General features: G+C 51.8%; 1 long non-coding RNA gene across 1 annotated transcript; it reads left to right on the forward strand.

Moving 5' to 3' along the window:
- The first annotated feature begins 11,572 nt into the window (after positions 1-11,572).
- LOC147830589 (uncharacterized) lies at positions 11,573-17,911 on the forward strand. Its single transcript, XR_015448349.1, has 5 exons — positions 11,573-12,371; positions 13,495-13,546; positions 14,377-14,542; positions 17,013-17,064; positions 17,705-17,911. It is a non-coding gene; the product is annotated as an uncharacterized LOC147830589 (long non-coding RNA).
- Positions 17,912-20,324: the final 2,413 nt, after the last annotated feature.

The raw sequence follows: 20,324 nt of genomic DNA on the forward strand, positions 1-20,324 counted from the left end.
GCTTTTATTCCAGAAGAAGTGCGGAAGGGAATGCTCAGGAACCCAACAGGAGCACTTTCTCATACACAGGACTTTGTCTTGTCTCCTTTTTCCATTTTGTTTTTGCCACAGAGCGGTCACCAAACATGTGGCTGAATCCTGCTTGGAGGATTCCTTCTGCCCAATGCCCATGTCTGTCCATGCCTGTGGACTCCATTGTGCACCTCTGCAGGCTCACCTTGTCCTCTGTCTTCCTCCTAGGAAGTCCTGTATTCTGATAGGAGAACAGCGCAGGAAGCTGTCCCAGCTGAGGCAGAAGTTAGAAGAGGGTAGGGATGAGTCATTGCTCCTCAAGGAGCACCTGAAGGCCGTCCTCACCTGGCATGACCCCAACACCACCCTGGGTCAGGATCTCCGACAGCAGCTGGCTGAGGGCTGCAGGCTGGCAGAGAACCTTGCCGGAAAGCTGAGCCCAGCTGAGGGGGTCACAGGCTCTGAGGACACTGAGCCGCTCCAGGATGAGGGCTGGGGACACCACATGCACAGTGACTTTGTTGACAAGCCGGTCTATTCCAATGTCATATTTAGGCCCATGGCAAAATCAGGAATTCTTGAGTGGCCGCATAGGAGGTAAATGTACAGCATGGAGGTCACAGCGTCTACTGTGCCCTTTGTCCCTGAGGAGCATGCTGTTGGCTGAGCAGGTTGCATCCATCCAGGGCCAAATCAGAGGAGGGAATGTGACAGGCAGTAGCTTCTCAGAGGGAAGGTCATTTCAGACTAAGAACGGTGCTCCAGTCTGAAAGCTTTCTGTGGGTGACTGATCCTTTCTTCTGTCCTGAATTTCTGTTTCTTGCTGTATAAAAGTGGATTATATGATCAGTGCAGCTACTTTATGTGGGAATGGAATACCGATGAGCACCCTTAAGATAAAGACCCTCTTTCTTCGGGGTTGGTTTAGGTACTCGATCCAGTAACACACAATAGATTTCAAGACCTCCACAGAGAGGACTTCCCCGTCATGACACAGCCAGGCTGCTGCATTTCCTTCCCTGTGAGCAAGGAGCCACAGTGATAGTTCCTAGTAACTAAACAGCACAGTGCCCATCGGGTTCACTCTGTGCTGGGCATCCTGTGGGTTTGGAAACGTGGGTATTGACATCAGCCCCCTTCAGTGTCACGCAGAACAGTTCCCTGCCCTAAAAGTCCACCGTGTCCATCCAAGCATCCATCCCTCCCTCACCCAGATCCCCAGAGACTCAGTCTCTGTGTATCATCAGTCATGTGGTTTGCAAAGATTTCCTCCCAGTGTGTGGCTCACCTTTGAGCAGTTTCTACAGTTTGCATGGAGCAGTGGTTCATTTCATCAAAGTCCAGCTCACTCATTCTCTGTTTCATGCGTTGTGCTCTTTCTGTACTGTCTGAGAAGTGATGTCCCAGGCCAAGGTCGGCTTGATTTTCTTTTTCTTTTTTTTTCTTATTCATCATGTTTTGTGAAAAATTTGGGGTTTTCACTCTAGTCTAAAGTCATTCTGATTTAATTTTTGTGAAAAGTATGCAGTCTCTAAGTATTTTTTTTGTGGCCTGTGACTGTTTTTTCCAGGATTTTTTTATTAAAAGACTCATTTCTCCATGAATGGCCCTGGCTCCTTGTGAACTCTGTTTGTGAGGTCTAATTCTGAGCTCTGTTCCCATCCACTGATATGTCTGCTTGTCCTCACCAGCAAGGCCTTGTCTAGATTTCTGTAGCTACACAGTAAGTTCCATTTGAGAAATGTCAGCCTTTTGGCTTTGTCCCTTTTAATATTGTTTGACCTGAGTCTTTGGACTTTCCCTTGAAACTTGAGAATCTTTGTTTGTTGAAAATAATCTGCTGGTTTTTAATGGAATTCCATTACTTGAGAATCTCCTGTCCTTTCATTTTCCCTCCTTCACTGTGACATCAATTACACTTCCATGTTTTCATGTTATGTACTTTTTTATGTTGGAATTTTTTTTTTTTGGTACCAGGGATTGAACTCAGATCCTTGCACTTGCCAGGCAGGAGGTAGAACCACTGAGCTAAATCTCCGGCCCCTGTATTGGAAATTTTTTAGTGAGTGATTATCATATCCTTTCATTGCTGTCTTTCTGTAATACATTTCATTTTTGTAGCTATGAGTTCTAGCCTACCTCATGCTGTTTTTTTCTGAGGATGCTTTTTCAGACATGCTTGCTGAGCAGTTTTGTTGAAAACAAATAGTCTTAATTTTGATTTGTCTGGGCTAGTTGTCTTTCATTTTACCTTCCAAGTTCATTGGGTAGTTATTGGATAGTGGGAGTTTGCTTTTGTTTCCATCGCTCCTCCTCTATTCGTTTCTGTTTTTAGCATCTCTAAAGAGAAATCTCGTGGAGTACTAGCCTGTGACACCTTCGGCCTTACTTCCAGGTTTCCTTGCTGTCTGCTTTTCTGACGTTGTCATGTGCTTAGGCTGTGTGTGGGTTCTTCGTGATCACCCTGCTTGTGTTCAGAGTTTCTAGTATCTGTGCTACTGTGTGCATGATTGATTGCCTTAGGGGCTTCCTCAGGTATTGTTACTTTAAATATTTCTGCTGAGCTTGTCTCTCTTCTTCTGCTATTTTTATTGTTCGTCAGTTTTACCACTTAAAATTTTCCCAGTGTTCAGTGGTTCCACCACCTGCCTCACAAGCACAAGGTCCTGAGTTCGATCCCTGGTACCAAAAAAAAAAATTTTTCCCAGTGTTTTCACATGTTCCTTTCTCTTCTATGTTTTTCTTTTGAGTGATCCTGGGGTGGAACTCAGGGCCTTGTAATGATGGGCATGTGCTCTACTCTTGAGATGTATACACCCAGCCACCAGCTAGGGGTCCTTTTTTACTTTTTCATTCTCATTCTCTTCGCATTTGAGTTTCCAAAGTTTCTGCTGACATTTAGGTTGGGGTTAGGGGAGCCCATCCGAGGCCTTCTTTGATGGTTGTTTGTTATCTGCTATTTCTTCTCAATTCTGTCTACCTTTCCCATTAGAGCTGTTAGCCTGTAAAGCCCTAGAGAACACAGGGTTGAAATTCCTCTGCTGAGAACTCTAAATTTAGTTTCTCTGGTCTGTTTTCAAAAGCTGTCCTTTGCCTCTGGGATGTCTTCAGATTGTATGTCAGAAGCTACCCGAGATAAACTGGGTGACACGAGTGGAGGTCAACCAAGTGCTTCGGGATGGTTTCTGTTTCTCTGGCGGGGGTTCAGCTGCGTTGTGTGTGTATATGTTTTAACTCCAGGTACCACAGTCAAACGTCCCTATGGCTATTTTTACTTTTGTATATGCTAGTGTCTCGCTAGTTCTGCTAAAAATCTGGGTCGGCCGTTCCTTCAGTTTTGCTGCTCCGCTCTCACACGGGAGCCCTGGTGATGGGTGGGCAGGTGTGAAAGGAGAGGAAGAAGGGCACAGGCCTGTGTTGCAGTGTCTGTTTCTAGTGAGCCTGCGACCAGGGCTGTCACCTTCCCAGGGGCGTCTCAGTGTCCCTGCCTCCTCTATGCTCTGTGTATACGACCCCGAATTGCCAGCACACCACCAGAAATATAACTGGCAAGAACACAGTTCTCTATGCAATGGGGTCCTCATGTGCTGCCTCCAGAGAGGAGGGGAGCTTATGCCCATGCCCTAGATCCATAGATATTTCCATTTCCACAACTACAGAGGCCATGGGGTCTCTGATGGTGGACAGGGAACTACTCAGTACCTCACAGGACATTTATGAATTTCATTTCAGAGAATCTAGAGGAGGAGAGTGGAAAAGAATGTCAATCACTGCTCCCCAGGTAACAATGAATATTCAGGGCCTCTACTAGGATGGGGACAGTAGGAGGTGGCTCCCAAATGCATAGGACAGGAGGTCAAAAGTACCACAGATACGGCCAGGGATTTAACTCAGTGGTTCTGCCACCTGCCTTACAAGCGGAAGGTCCTGAGTTTGATCCCTGGTACCAAAAAAAAAAAAAAGTACCACAGATTTCATCTGCAAAGGGAAGCAAAATGTCCCCTGCTGAGGTAACCTCAACCAAATAAGAACACCTCTCATATCCATGTGGCCATTGTCCTTGTGGTACTCGTCTGTCCCTTAGCGGACCTCCCCAGCCTCACCAAAATTTTGAATTCCCAGAATCCTCTCTGCTCTGTTGTGTGGAGAAGTCAAGACTGAGATGCGGGCCTGGTTCTGTATGGGTGTCCCTAGCTCGTTGGCAGGGATTTCATACGAGGAACCTAGCAAGATCAGATGTGTGTCATATCACCGTCCGTGTGGAAGAGTCATGGACAGCATGGCTCTCTTGGACTCTACATGTGTTAGGGTGGCATGGGAAAGTCAGCCCACTTCATAGATAAGGTGGACCCTGCTGTGGTCCTCTGGGTGTCCTGCGGGTTGTGGTTGTGTCACACAGGGAGCCATGCGATTCTGTCCTCATCTGGCCACTGTGCAGCCCGTGCACTGAGCACTCGCCCTGTCTGCATCACAGCAGCTGCATCTGTCTCCTCCTAGGGAGGGTTTTCTTTCTCCCTGAATTCAGGTCTGGCCCCTTACATTCTGTGACCACTCCCTTCCACCTCTGTCAGGACCACCTGGAACCTTCCACCCCATCCTTCTTGGTTTCATGTCTTCATCCCATCAGGATGAGCACAGGAGGAGTGGAGAAGCGGAAGAACAAGTGCCTCAGAGCTCGCAAGATGAGGACCATGAGACACCGTCCAGTCCCGGTGAGCCGAGTGACCTCCAGCAGCCTCCCTGCAGGCCGGCTTTCCTGTGGATGAGGTCTCCCCTTCTCCAGATACAGCTTGTGAGTCCTCCAGTATAAAGCGATCTCTGCTCATACTCAGCCGTATTTGTGGGGATGCAGTGGCAAATTCAGGGTGGTGAGCAGAGGAGCAACGAGGTGGGAGAGATGACAGAGGCGGCAGGCTCTGCAGAACGTCACTCTGTGGAGCCGTGACGGCTCATCTGTCCTGCAGTGTTCTTGCTAATTGTTGGCGCGCTTTCATCTTTAGTGACTGTGCACATGTTTTTCCCTGGAGTCTTTCACTGGAGCTAGTGTTGTCACCCTTCCTAAACTCCGGTCACTGTCTCTGTCTCTTCTAATTCAGTTTGTCCATGAGAAGCTGTCCTCTGGCTGCCAGCACACACACACACGCTCCTTCACTGTCTGACCTGACTCCTGAAGGCAGGGCCTGGGCCCTGGCTCTCTCCACCCTCTGCCCTGAAAAGGTCTTGTTCTCTGGCGAGCCCAGATCCTTCCTCCCTGAGGCTCTGCAGACCCAAAGGGACCCATCGGACAGCAGAGGTAGCATTCTCTCAGTGCCTCCCACAAGCAGAGCGCCTCACGGCATGAGGACTGAGCATGGCAGGTATTCAGATGGCCACTGCCTAGAGTTTCCTAAGGATTGTGAAGAGAAACTGTCCTCACTGACGGGTAGATTCAGTATAAAGGGCACTGTGTGGTCTTCCATGATGACTTCGGGGACAGTGCCCAGTGACAGGAATCAGATGTCACCCATTCAGAGTTAATGTTGTGTAGTGTTTTCTTCCGGCATTCTCTTTGATAGACAGTGTGTGCTTGCAGCATAGGAGAACTGCATCACCCTTGGGGATTTGGAGGGTGTCCGTACCCCGTCTGGATCCTTTGTTCTCTGCCTCACCCACCACCACGCCTCCCCTCCTTGTCCTTCAGCCTCCCTTGCCACTTCAGACTCTACCTCCCTGTTTCCAGTCATCTGGCTTTTCTTTGGCTGTTGAAACTCCTTTTTCTTTGGGTTTTTCATATTGGAGAACCCCTGTCACATTTATACTTCCTCAGTTCATTGTTTTACCTATAATTATGATCTCAGTATCCATCCACCTTCCCATCAGTGTCTCCAGTTTATCTTTCCTCATGGTTGAGTAGTATTCCTTGTGTACGTTTACCACCTTTTCATTGTCCATTCATCTTTGATGGGCTTATGGACCACTTCCATATTTTACATGTCTATAATGCTTGTGCTAGTATAAGCGTCTTAGTTACTTTCTCTTTGCTTGAGCAAAATCTCTGACATAAATGAAAGGAGGAAAGGTTTATTTTGACTCACAATTTGTAGAGGTTTCGATGAATAGTTGGCTGCTGGTTCTAAGGCAAGATGACATGGTAGAAAAGAAAGAGTTCATGACATGGTGGGCAGGAAGCAGCAAAGGCTGGAGGCAGGAGGAGGTGTATAGCTATCTCCAGGCCATGCCCACAGGGACCCACTCCACCACCGGCTTCACCTCCCAGCATCACACCCAGATGTAAACCCATCCAGTATCAGAGTAAACTAGCCCAGTATCAGAGGCAGGATCCAGTCACTTCCCAGAAGCACTGCCTCTGAGCACAGAAGGCTTTGGGGGGACATCTAGATGTAAGCCATAATGGTAAGCATGCATGTGCATGCAGCACTGTGCTACAATGACTTCCACTCTCTCGTGCAGATGCCAAGGAGAGGGATAGCTGGGTCCAATGGAATTCTCTTCTGAGTTTTCTGAGGAAAGTCCACACTAATTTCCAATGTGGTGGTATCAATGTATATTCTCCTAAGCAAAGCAGAAGGTTCCTTTTTCCTCACAAGCTCTCAAGCATTTGTTCTTTATGATAGATATTCTTACTGGAATAACACAGACTCTGGTGTTATTTTGATTGTTATTTCTTGACTTCCCAAGATGCTCAACATATTGTCACGTGCCTATTGGCCATTTCCTCTGCTTTTGATGGGATGTGTTGGTTTCAGTTACCCAGTTTGTGCTGTGAGTCAAGCTGTAGGAAGGAAGTGAAGCACAGAGGCCAGGTGTGTCCCACAGTGGGCATGCCAGGACCTTTTATATGTAACATCTGATATTTTTCAGTTCTCCTATTTGTAGATATTCTGCCTCTGTCTGAGGAATTGGCTGGCATAAATGTCTTTCCCAGTTGGTAGGTCTCTGCTCATTCTCTTGGTGGTTTCCTTTACTTTGTAGAACCTTTGTGATCGGATACAATTCCATTTGTAGATTTTGTAGCTTGTTAGTATTATACAGTGGGCATTCTGCTGAGGACCTCCATGCCTATGCTTTGTCTTCAAGAGTTTGTGTTTTTATCCCAGACCTATGGTCCACTGGGGTTTGCTTTCAGCACAGGGTGAGAGAGATGGGCAGAGTCGGTCTTGTGCATGTGGATCACCAGTTTTCCCAGCGCCGTTTGTCTGTGGCCTGTTATTTCTCCAGCATAGGTTATTGCCCCCTTTGTCCAAGATCCAATGGCTGAAAGTGTTCCAGGTTGTTTCTGCACCCTCTCTTCTGTTCCGTGTGTCCAGGCATCTGTGTGTGTATCAGTACCATTCTGTCTCTCGTGGTCTGCCCAGGGATGGAAGTGAGGAAGTCTTCCCGTTCCTTAGGGGACAGTCTGAGGCTCCCAAGGATGTTCCCCCAGGTGTCCTGTTCTAGCACTCAGAGAGCCATTCATTCGATTCCATTGGCACCGGGGTTTGTACTGGGTCTTGAGGTGAGTTCATGTCGTGACTGTTGTGCGTGTGTGTGTGTGTGTGTGTGTGTGTGTGTGTGTGTGTGTGTTTGCAGAACCTCAAGCCACCCTGAAGCAAGAGGAAGAGGGGGAGGTGGTAGTGGTGACCTGGTGAGTGTGAAAGTCACAGGCTGTGGAGGCAGAGGTGGCCTCTGAGGTCTCAGGGGCAGGGAAAAGCGGGAAGTGCTCAACTTCCCTACCTGATCCATTCTGCCAAGCCGGAGTTGAACTACTTTCAGAGGTTTTTTGTCTTGGATCGCACCTCCCCTTACTTTCCAGGGTTCATCACCTGGAGTCCCTGTCGCCCACAGTGAACTACACTCAGGTTTCCCTGCACTCAGATCAAGGAAGCTCGACACTCTCGTGTGGGAGGCCATTGAGCGGAGACACTCCCCCTTTTTCTGCAGTTTGGGCTTAGTTTGGTGGTGGGGATTCCACAGCACAAAACAGAACCAGGCCAAAAAGCAAATCCTGCAGAATTGCAGTATGGAAAGGACAGGCTTGGCAGACCCGGGATCCCTGGGATTCAGCAATTCCTCAGGTCCCTTTGTTCCCAGGTGCCCTGCAAGTAACATGGAGCCCAGTGCTTCTGGTGTTGGAGCCCCTGGATGCTTCTCACTGTGTGCGCCACACACCTGCTCGCCCTGAGCTGCATCTACCCCTCCAGGCCCTTTATGGAAATCTTCTTTTGAGTAGGGACCCTGAGAATTTGCTGATGTGTGCAGGCTGCTGGGCCTTTCCTGGGATCCTCCTGCCTCAGCACTCTGACTGCTCAAGAATGTCCCTTGTGTATCCTGTGACCTCTCTTTAGGGGTCCAGGGTGGACCAGGGGATAGCTGTGAAGTCCAGTCCTTCCTGGTTACCATGCTGTTCTCCTTCCAGGTACCTGGAGGACGGAGACGATGTCAGCGATTCACTGGTGTACACTTTAGATGAAAGGTATTTGGCATTTTCCACCTGCCAGGACTTATCAGCGTCCACCAAGCCTGCCAAGAGTCCAGGCTTCCCAGGTGAGGAGCGTGGGGTTCCCTCTGCTCTGGGTGAGCCCAGTGAGTGCCCCCCCCGAGAAGAGATTCCAGCTCCTGTGTGTCCCAGCTGCCTCCATGTGCTTTGTCCTCAACCCTGTCTGCAGGTCAGGGGTGTCCTCGGATGGGCCTGTGTGGACCTTGCTGTGGGTCAAGCTGGAGGAAGGGCTGAGGCACAGGGGCCAGGTGTGTCAGGCAGCATATACTCTTCCTGACCCCAGGGCGCAGGACTCTCACCTGGATACTCACTGGGAAATGCAGCGTGTGGGTCCCGGGCAGCAAGGCTCTGGAGAGCCAGGATGTCCCGCACACACGGACGGTGCTTCTAAAAGGATGATACCTTTTCTGCCCACCGGCATGTTTTGCATTGGGAGCCATTATCTTCTCATTGATTTTCTTGCATGTATTTTGTTTTGTTTTGACATTGTGGACGCAAGTCATTTGCTTTGCCCTGATCCACATCTCCAGCCCTTTTCAATTTGTTTACTTACAGACAGATTCTCTTTAATCACTGCATTGCACAGATAGGCCACAAAGGCCCGTGATTGTCTTTTTTCAGTAGTGTTCCTTGAATATCAGTGGCTCTTCATGGGGACCTTAGTCTCCCCTGCATTTTTGGAGAAGGTACAGAGGTTTCCAGGCTCTGAGCTCAGGTTGTGCTCTGTGGCTTGCTCTCAATAAGCAGTGCTCCTAGGGCCTAAACTTGTACACAGGCTGTGCTTGTGCATGGGCTTTTGGAAGACAAGAGTCCTGAAGCTGCATCCTGGCACCCACACCCTGTACCGCTAGCCACGGGTCCTGTGCCTTAGTGAGCACCCAGGGTTCTTTGTCTGGAGAGCTGGTATCTTTCACCTCAGTGTCGTCTCTGTGTCTGTTCTTTACAGGGGATCCACTTTGGGGCCGGTGGCAGCAAGAGCTCTGGGTAGCCGTTAGGAAGGTCCCTAGGATCGGGGGAAGATGCATGCTTAACTGTGTCCCAAGGTGCAGGCTGGGGCCCTGTGCTGCTGACCTGTCAGAATGGGCTGTGTGTTCAGTGGCTCGGGAAACAAGCCCATTAGTTCCTACAGAAAACGTGCTAGGCTCCTGCCATGTCATGCTGAGAAAGCTCCATTTTACATAGAGAATGCAGCTCCCTGGGCCGCAGTGTATGAGGCAGGGCAGCTGTGATGTGACCTTCCCCATCTGATTTATTCACAGCACATCAGAATCCGTGTGAGGATGAGGATCCACGGGAGCAAGAGGCCCCCAGGTAACTGACAATCGAGGACTAGCGATGGTAACTACGGTGCCAGGGAGACCTCTTGTGCACATCCCAGGGGCCACAGATGTCCTGGGTACACCTGTTCCTCCCATCACAGGCTGCAAAGTATGTGTTTAAGGAATGTGGCTCACTTTGTTTGGTTTTCTTATATGGAATGTCACTTCTTATCAATTTCCTATGTTACCCAACAGACAAATCAGGGACAAAATCAATGTTCATGGCTTCAACATTCACACATATGTGACCGGTTCTCTATGATGAAAGACAGATAGGAAGGCAGGACTGGTCTCTGCATTTGGATCCTTAGCTCATTGCCAGAGTTTTTATAAGCAGAAAACTAATTATTCAGAAAAACTTTGACCAAACCTAGTATCTTTGTATAGAGTGGCTCAGAAATTCACTTGCTTTTGCCTGTGAATGCTCCAGACCTTTCATGCACTGGCCACCCAACATTCGGAGCTTTCTCTTGGAAGACTCCCCTGGGATGCACTCAGAGATCTCCCTCTCCACATGATTGTCACTCTCTTGACCCCATTTACACTCTGCTGGGCCCCCCTTCCTTAGGACATGGTGTGTCATAATCCACAACAATGCCCAGAAGCTGATCCGACTCTGTGACCCGCTACAGAAAGGGAAGGATGCTGCCTTCTCCCTTGGACAGTGTCTCTAGCACCTCCACACCCAGGAAGAACCTGCTGGTGATGCCTCCTGGGCCCAGAGACACAGAGAGGAGCTGGTGGAGGGCTGCAGGCTGGCCAAACACCTTGTCCTCCAGCTCCACGCAGGTGAGGGGACCCCAGGCCCTAAGCACACGACCTGCCGTGCGGTCCCTCCTCACGGGCCACTGCACATGCCACAAGCAACCCTTTACCAGCCTTGTCCTTTCCCATCACACCTGTGCCTAGACAAGATGAGCACTGCGGGCTGGAAAGTCAGGGACACCACGCAGGGCATCCGCTGCTGAGGGACAGGAGGCCACTTGCAGAATGAAGAAAGCACTGGACAACTCAGGAGTATCTCTGGCGCTGTCCTTGGTGCTGACTGGACTCCATGTGGTGGAGTGCTGGAAGGATCCTTGAGAAATTTCTTTTCCTTTGGCTCAACTGGTGACACATGCTTTGCATGGTAGCTGTGTAAAACATGTAGGCATGTTCTCTGAGCCACTTTGGCAAAGGAAAAGGCTCTGTGTCGGGGTAGAGAAGGAATTTACTGTGGATGAAATGGTGGTGGGCAGGCTGCTGTACGGGCATGATTTCCTGCACAGAGGCTTTTCCTGGAGGACAGAGCAGACACCGCCCTGCAGTCCGCGGTGGTGCTTGGAAGAGCAGAGGGGCCCGGGGCAGGGCTCTGTCCTTGTCTCAGAGAAGGGACTTGGCACGGCGTTAAGGGAGAGCTGGGAAGGGACAGTGCCCGTGCCTGGGCACCAAGCTCGTGTCAGGACCGAGGTGAGCAGTGCAGACGTGCAGAGGGCAGTGGGACCAGTACCTGGGACCTCAGGACAAAAGGCATTTTAAACGTGACCCCACCAGGACATCAGTCGTTTTCCTAGAGGATCACAGAACCACGCCAGGTCATTTCTTTAAAGAGACTATGGGACCATTCAGTACACTTCCTTCCTTATACCCTAAAATCACCCAGAAAAAATGATATCATCAGGCCCAGATAGATCAGCACGACACTGAGCTACTCCATAACTGACTAGACATTTCACAATTTGCAGCAAACTGGAAACAAGACAGATGAGGACGAGAAAGAGCCACTTTACCAAATGGACGATCGGAGCAGGTAAGACATGAGAGGGTCCTTGAAAGGACAAGGAAGTGTGTGGCCACAGTCACAATTGCCGAGGGCGCACAGACTGCTGGCTTTACTGGCTTCATTCCCCCACCCACCATTGCCTTCCTCGTAGCAAGGTTTGCATTCTCTCTGGTACTTGGAGCGTTCCTCCGAGTCCATCTCAGGCTATCTCTGCCCTCCCAGGTCACACCTGTCCTCTTGTGTATGGTCAAAAGGCAGAGTGTGAGTGATTTACATTACATCCTCTGAGCTGATTGTCAGGGATTTCACTGAGAAGAAGGCCGTTACAAACGAATGTACACACACGTGTGTATGTACATGTGTCCTATCGCACATTCAGAGGAAAAGAAACCGCAGCGACCCTAGCAGTTCGCAGATGTCCAGGATCTACACGACCAGTGAATAGGATATTTAAAATATTGAGGCTCACTCATTGCCAGGAATCTCTTGAAAGCTTTAATAGGATATTTTCCTAGGAATCACTGTAACAAGCCTATTGATCTATCATCCATTGAGTTGTAATTATTAATTTCCCCTCTTTTGTCCCTCAGCAATTTCAACCTCCTGATTCAGTTTCAAGCCCGAGAGCTGACCCAGTTAAGGAAGAAGTTGGAAGAAGGAAGAAATGTCACATTCATCCTCCACAAAAATCTCAAAGACCTGATCACTGAGAATGACTTGGATGAACCCCAAGGGCAGAGCCTCCTACAGCTGGCAGAGTGGTACAAGCTGGCTGAGAGCCTGAGCCTCAATCTCGGCCCAGGTGAGGGGCTGCAGGCCCTGGTCAACACTGGACTCCTCTAACGTGCCGAGCTCCTGGAGACCCCAGCAGACAGGCCATGTCTGCATCACTTCCCTTACTCTACATTTTCCTGGGAGTTTTGGCTCATCAGGATGCCGCACTGGAGAACAGAGGAGGAACACATGGGGTGGAGGCCGCGTGATTCCCCCTCTCACTGACATCCCTAATAGAATGGGGCTTCTGACACCAGCAGCCTTCATCCCACATCCACACGGGAAGGAAGGGACAGAGGGAGTTGGGTTAGATTTCTCACACCTGGGCCCGGGGATTTAGCTCAGTGGTTCCGCCATCTGCCTTGCAAGTGCAAGGACCGGAGTTCAATCTCTGGTACCAAAAAAAAAAAAAAGATTTCTCACACCCTGGGGTGAGGGTGGTTTTTCCTAGTATCTTCACCCTGACATTATTATGGCTGACAGGGTCTTGATCCTTGGAACTGCTGTTCCCTCATCTCTAAAATGTCCCAATGTGTGTTGCATCACACTTGGAGTACTCTAATAGGGACTCCTTGTGAGTGTCCTGTCCGTGGGCCAAGCCACTCCCAGGGGTGGCTTTGGAAACTTGATGTATTAGAACTTAGTGCTGGGATTTGAGGCCACTGGGATTCTCAGCAGGGAACACAGGAGAACTCCTACTGTACAAATGGTAGGATGAGAATGTGGGGTGCTGGGGAGTCCCCAGTATGTGGAGCACCATGGGCCAAGTTGTTGCTTCTTTCCTTAGCAGGAGGAGTAGGTGGCATGTGAGAGCCTCGGAGAGATGTAGATCCACTGACCAGGCGATTCCACCACATGACAGGAGCGGGGGGGTTCCAGGTTCAGCAGACCAGGGTCCTTGTGAACCTGGCCCAGTGAAACTCAGAGCTCCCAGGATAATCATCCCCAGATGGGGACGTTGTGCATGGAGGAGCAGCATGCACCCTAGACTGTTTCTGCTGAGGCGACACAGAGGTCATTCAGTGCAGTTCCCCGCGTCCCTCTGGAAACCCTGCCTGCTCATTCGTGTCCTTGCACTCAGGTGGGCGGGGTGGGCATGCGGAAGTGGCACCATGGAGTGATTGCCTGCACCTGTCTGAATTTGCTTGCAGAGCAGCACTGTGATGGGGATGATGAGGAAGAAACAGAGTCCCTGGACTCCAGGTAACTGAGCATGGTCAGGGCTGTAAGCCAGTGTGACGGGAGAGGGGTTGTGTGAAAGCCAAGACCCGGGGTCGGGAGTGGCCACAGATTTCAGTCAGGGTGAGAAAAGCCTGCCGATGGCCACGGTGTCATCCACCCAGCCAAAGGCACCACAGCCTTCACCAAGGCCCTGTGTGTCCTCTGGGGATTTGGAGAGGGCATCTGTGCAGGGAGAACTAAGCAGTCTGGGGGCGTTACTGTCCTGAAAGAAGCCTCAGAGAGGTTAAAGTCAGGATAATGTGCACATTGGCTCTGAACTGTTGCTCTGAGTGCATGGAGAGCTGAGGCACAGCAAGGAAAGCTGTGGATCACCCGACAGAAAACTATTTCTTGTCTCAACATTGTTAAGCAAAGGCTCAGAAGGCCCAGGTTCTGCAGTCTCCACCACTGGAGCCTGTATTCACAGGACCCTGTTCACACAGAAGGTGGGGCCCTGCTGTGGTTCGCACTGCGTGCTCCCTGTCCTGCCTGCACCTCAGCGGGAAGCTGGCTCTCTCCCCTCATGAGCTGCTTATCTGGACAGTGCCCTGAGCAGAGGCATCTCTCTCTTCCCTGTGTTCTTTTTCTTTCTGCCTATCTGTCTGTCTCTCTCCCTGTCTTTGTATCTGTCACATTCTCACAGTAGGCGAGCAATGCCTGGGTCAGAGGGGAGCAGTCTCCTTCTGTCTTTTGTAGCAAGTGTCAGACGTGTTGTACTCACCCTGAAGCTTTGGTTGAGGCCCACTTGGGAAGCTATATTTCCTCATCCATCTTGATTGAGTCTTTTTCCCACTCTTTCTCCCGTCCCTCAGTGGTGAGCAGCAGGATGGGAAAGTGGATGAACTCCTGTCAGATTCAGTAGAAGAACACTGCCCCCTCGCTTCTGGGCATCCTGATGCACCTTACCAATGGCAACATCACATCCGCGCTGCCGGCCTGCAGAGGAGCCTGAAGCAAGTTCTGTGCCCGATGGAACCAGTGAGTCCCTGTCATCCTGCTACAAGTACAGCTCCTGGGTCCAGGATCCCCCAGTTCTGTGCTGAGCTCTGGTGTCTCGGCTGAGAGAGGCATCTGCAGCCGTCCAGGAGTCCCTTTAGGGTGCAGAGCAGGGGCAGAGGTCCGGGGGCTCTGGGGCCATGTTCCTTGTGCCTGGCAGGGCTCTGTCAGGGGGCCTCAGGTTGCAGACCACGGATCAGCACATGGGACAGAGTGAGGGGAGGGGACAGGAGGCCCTCAGGGCGCCCTGCAGCCTGTGCACAGCGGGCTCAGACCTCTTTCTGCAGGGTCCTCTCGGGGCTCCCGTCGCGTTGCTGGGAGTGGCGTCTCCTGACCAGTCCCCCCTCTGCTCTGCACATGCACACGGGCCAGCGGACTTCCCAGGTCTTTGGAGGTGTATCAGCGAGGCTGGGAGCTCCCCTCACAGCAGCTGCTCCTGCACGGTGCCTTCCTCTGGGGCAGCACTCCAATGTGCTTTCCTCCTCCCTCCACGGCCCGGTTTCGTCCTCTTCCCAGCACCAGGGCTTTTGTCCCTGTCTGGCTTTAGAATTTCAGTCACATGTCTCGTCTCAGAGTTATGCTTCCTGTCAGTCATGAACAAGGCTGCATGCGATGGGCCCTGCCCTAATTGACGAGGTGACAGCAGGCTTCCTGTCTCTGTCTTCTTGGGCAGGAGCCCATGGCCAGGCCTCCTAGCATGTCTTTTCTTCTCACTCAACCTCTTCTGGTCTTTGATCACAGAGAAGGTCTTGGAATTTGTGGGTGTTTGTACTCATTGATTCAACTGTTAGGGAAAACCAAGCTGTGTGACATCCCTCCGTGAATCTGAATGCTGTAGAGTGAATGTAGGCATGACATATGTCCTTCCCTAGCCCCGTGGGGCAGTCAGCGCCTCTTCACAGCGCGACCAACCTGTTCTTATTCCTGTTCCTGTTCTGCTGAGGTGGAAGAGGCAGAGGTTGTTATCCTCCAGTCCCCCCTCAGGCAGGGTGGGGTCTCCATGTTAGAGCTGAGGACACTGAGGCTCAGCAAGGTCACCAACCTGCCCAGGAATCCCCAGGGAGCATGTGCCCGAGTCCACGCTTGAGGCCCTGTCCTCAGTGCTGCAGCCTCAGTGGTCAGGGACAGAGATTGCATGGGTTCACCCATTTGCTTTCTCCATCTAACAACTCGTTTTGGATAATTTCAAACTTAAAAACACATCTCAATTTTAAAACATCTGAGTCTGCAGTCATTAAAGTGCAACATCCCTGAGGAAGGACAAGACTCCACGGGGACTTGTTTGATTTGGGCCTTTTCCTGTCAGGTGGTAGAGGAAGCAGGAGCCAGATGTCTGTACACAGTTGACACAATCGAAAATGTTAAGGTCGGTGACAGATCACCCAGGGCAGCACCAGAACCAACTCTTTCAAGGAATTTAGGTACAGGGAACAGAACAGATTTCTTTATTGCCATCCTGATGCTACACAAGGAAGCCTGAAACACAGGAACCCAGGATGTCTGGGGTTGGCTGTGATCTGATGCTTTCCTGACCCCAGAGCTGAGGGTGGCAAGTGGGAGACTGTGAGTGAGCTCACCTCACAGGACATTTGAGAAGAACTGCAGGATGTGGCAGAGTCCTTGGAGAGATCCATGCATCCGTGCCCTGTCCAATCCCTCCAGTTCTCACGTCCTGTTATCCCTTCTTGGCAGTTCGTTAAAGAGCAGGTTGATAGGTTGAAGATGTTTTCCCTCTGCTCAGTGCATGTATTCAGAATCTTGCTGAGTGTCCAGAAAGGCTTGTCATGCCAGAATAAACAGTGTCTTGAGCAAGTGTGGGGACGGAGCTGCCAAGTGTGTGCCTGTGGACAGTGAGGAGGATGGTGGGAGACACCTGGGTCCTGGCTGGGCTGAGGAGGGGCAACCGTCTCCAGGGGAGGCTCAACATCTTTCCTCCGTGAGCCTCTGTAGAGTCCATCCGTCCACATGACCTCAGTTCAGTCTCCAAAGCGCCAACACCAAGCAGTGTCTGACGGGGTACGGGGTCGGCACTGCAGGCATTTTTGTAGAGAGCCACTATTTTACATTTCCTGAACAGTGTGATAAAGGATTGTCGTCACTGTTCCCTAGATTCAGTGCCAGGGGCGTTGAGTGATCTTGTTTCACGAGGTCAGGGACAGTCTGCCCAGTGCCATAGGGAAGGGGACCTTCCAGCATTTCTTTTTGCTTTTTGTTACTGGGGATGGAACTCTGGGCCTTGCGCTTGCAAGGCAGGAGGCAGAACCACTGAGCTAAATCCCCAGCCCCCTTCCAGCTCTTTTTGAAGACACAACCTGAGATCCCTCGGATATTCTGCTCAAGTATCCTGTTCTCACCCCAAGAACACTGATGCCCGTGTGTCCCAGGGCACAGGGTGTGTAATGGGTCATAAGGTGAGTCTGTGTCATGACTATTGTGTGTGCATTGTTTGCAGAACCTGAAGGCATCCGCAAACCACAGGAGGAGCAGGCAACTGAGCTGCGCAGGTGAGTGTGAAAGTCAGGGCCTGTGAACGCAGTGGTGACACCTGAGCTCCAAGGTGCAGGGAAGCAGGAAGTGCTCTGTATTTCTACCGCCTCCCTGCACCAGCCGGGAGTGGGCATTCTGTTCTTGGTGCTGCTTCCTTCAGTTCCCCCCTTCATTTCTTCTCATGTTTACTCAGCCAGCGTCCCTCTGCCCCAAGGGGCAGTAACGTGAGGTTTTCCTGTGCTCAGGAGAAGGATAGGCTCTCCTGTGGGAGGCTGTGGGGAGGAGATGCTCCCCTCTTGCTGCAAGGTTCGCCTTGCTTGGCTGGGATTCCATAGCTAGAAATGGAACCAGGGCAAAAAGAGGTGGTGTGAGATCCCAGTCCTGAAAGGACAGCCCTGGGCCCATGGTCTCTTTCCCTCAGCAGAGCCTCACACCTCCTGAGCGCACCTAAGCTCCCAGCCAGGCGCCCACAAAGTATGTGTTCAAAGCATGGTGCTTCCTTTGCTTGAGCGCCTTGTCTGGCGCATTGCTGTCGTCACTTTCTTTGGTTACTCACCCAGCATGCCCTCTCTCCCTTAGGACCTGCTGCGTCATCATTCCTGAGCATGCCCAAAAGCTGAGTTCTCGTTATAAATGGTACCTTCTCTCCTCCCTTAGGGATTTCAGTTCTGTGATGGAACTTCTGGCCCAGATGTCGACCAACTTGGGGGAAACTTTCCACAGTTAGAAGGATATCATCTTCTTCCTCTGTCACAGCATTAGGAACCTGCGGTCCCGGGATGGCCCTGTGAGACAAGAGGGGCAGAGTCACCGAGACCATGCTGAGAGGCACAAGATGACTGAGCCCCTCGCCCTCCAGCCCTGCCCAGGTGAGGTGACCACTGGGCCTGGTCAGCCCTGGGCCTCTCCAAGGCATGCAGCTCTTGGGAGACCCCCCCAGACAAGCTGCCTTCGCATCACTTCTCCTACCGTCTACATATTCCTTGGAGTGTGGGCACATGGGGGCTTCCTCGGGGCAGGAGCAAGCAGAAACACAGGATGGGAAGCCACACGATTCTCCTCTCCCCTTCCTCCCTGACAGGACGGGGCTCCTGGGGAACAGCCGCATCACTCAGCATCCTCACGGGAAGGAGAGGCGGCAGCGGGAGGTGTGTGTGGTTCCTCACATCCCCGGCTGAGGGTGAGTTCCCGCATGTGCTTAGTGTGCTGACTTACTGTGCTGCAGGGCGTCATGGATTGCTCTGGATCGCTTTACATTTCTTTCCTTTTTAAAATTTTATTGTATTTTATTTTTAGAGATAGGATCTCACTGTGTTCAGCACGCCTTGAACTCACTATCCTTCCTAGGCTGGCCTTGAACTCACCTTGGTCCCCTCGCCCAGGCCTCCCAACTGCTGGGATTACAGGCCTGTGCCACCACACCCAGCCCTCCCTGCATTTCTGTTTCCTCACCTCTAAAATAGTCAGTCTGTGTGTTGATGGTGTTTGTTGAGTCAAACAGGGAATCTCCGCGAGTACATTCAGTGTGGGGTGTGACTCCAGGCGGTGGCATAGGGACTGGATGTGGTAGAATGTGGTGGTGGGACGTTGGGACACTAGCATTCTCAGCAGGTAACAGGAGAGAACTTTCCCTCGTTAAACGACAGGAGGAAGATTAGGGGCGGGAGGTCTCTGGTGTGGGGCTTTGTGGGACAGGGTTGTTCGTGTTTTCTTTAGCAGGCGAGGGCCGAGCTGAGATGGAGAGGCATTGACCCTGCAGCCCAGTTGATGACAGGAGGGAGGAGCATCCGGGGCTCAGCTGCCCTAGATCTGTGCACTTGGCCCAGTGACTCTCCCAGGACGCCACGATAGTCCCCCACAAACAGGGACATTTTGTGCATAGGCGCAGCCTGTCATCCCACACCATTTCCGTGCAGCCGACAGGGAAGGCATGAAGTGCACTCTGCTCTGGACGTAGCCCGTGGGTCCCCTCATTCTGTGCAGTTGTCCCAAGCCCGGATCTGGGAGGTTCAATTTCTGGTCCTCTGTGTGTCTTTGTAAAGGAAGCGCAGGAGATGGCTTTGGTCCATGGCAGAGAACCTGGACAGGGAGACCCGGCTGTGCGCCCCTCCCCAGAAGGGGCAGGAACAGGGGTCCACACGGAGCAGAGGCTGATCCTGAGCCACTGCTGCCTGCAAAGTCCCATCAGTCTGAGTCTGCAGCCTTTCAAGTGTGAGATGCAGGAGGGAGGAGAGGACTCCGCGCACTTGCTCGCCTGGGGCGCTCTTCCCAGTGCACAGTGCAGGAGACAGGGCCAGAGGTGTGGACTCCCATGGAGAGAGAGAGAAAGTTCCCACTGGTGATGCCGTCACACAGGGAGGCATCCAGCTTCAGCTCTTTGAAGGGATTCAGGGAAGGGAACAGACTCCTTTCCTGCCCTCCTGGGGCTAAATCAGTAACTCTGTGAAGCCAGGGCCCAGGATGTCCATGTTTGGCAGAGATGGGCAGCTTTCCCACCCCAGAGCTGGGTGTGGCCGACAGGCAGGTTGTTCATGAGCTCGCCGCCTGGGACATTTGAGAAGGAACTGCAGGATGTGATGGAGTCCTTGAGAGGCCCTTGCATCTGTGGCCCCGCTCAATCCCTGCAGCTCGTGCCTTTCCTCAGCCCTCTCCCTCTCCAGCACAGCCTCTCAGGTCCCTGCGGGAATAGAGCTGATGTTCATGAGGGGCGCTGGCCCCACTGCAGGGACAGGTGACGTAAGGGTCACACTGGCGTCATCCCCTAGACAGCCAAGGATCCAGATTCCACCACACCTGCTGTAAGGGACTGGCCTCACCACTGCCTTGCTCTCAGCTCCTGTCACCCCTGTGTGCAGCACACTGGGGATGCAGGGAGGACAGAAACCTCAGACACAGCGCGGTCGCCAGGTTCCAAGGCCTGGAGAGTTCCTACAACAACCTGCCCGCTGCGCAGTTACTCCATTCCCTTCCCCTGGGCCCGCTGTGAGGCCCTGTCTTTCCATGTCCTTTTGTTCCTGTGGAGAGAGCCGCCCTCTCTGTGTCCTGGGCCCGGCACCCCCTGTGGAGCCTTCTGATGGGACAAGGGACCATGGTTAGGAGGGGGGAGTGCTAGATGGGGCCTCCTCTGTCACTGCAGCCCTCGGGCTCGGGTGGGTGACTGTTCTGTTTAGGGCCAGTCCTGTCTGGGCACTGCCAACCAAGCATCCCCAGGGACACAGAAGGTGAGGTCTCCTGCATGCACACGATGTCTCCCTCTGGGCCTGCATCACTCAGTGGT

The sequence above is a fragment of the Heterocephalus glaber genome, unplaced genomic scaffold (assembly GCF_053883595.1).
Source record: "Heterocephalus glaber isolate CG9 unplaced genomic scaffold, H.glaber_assembly_v1.0 deba00000071, whole genome shotgun sequence".
Lineage (NCBI taxonomy): Eukaryota > Metazoa > Chordata > Mammalia > Rodentia > Bathyergidae > Heterocephalus > Heterocephalus glaber.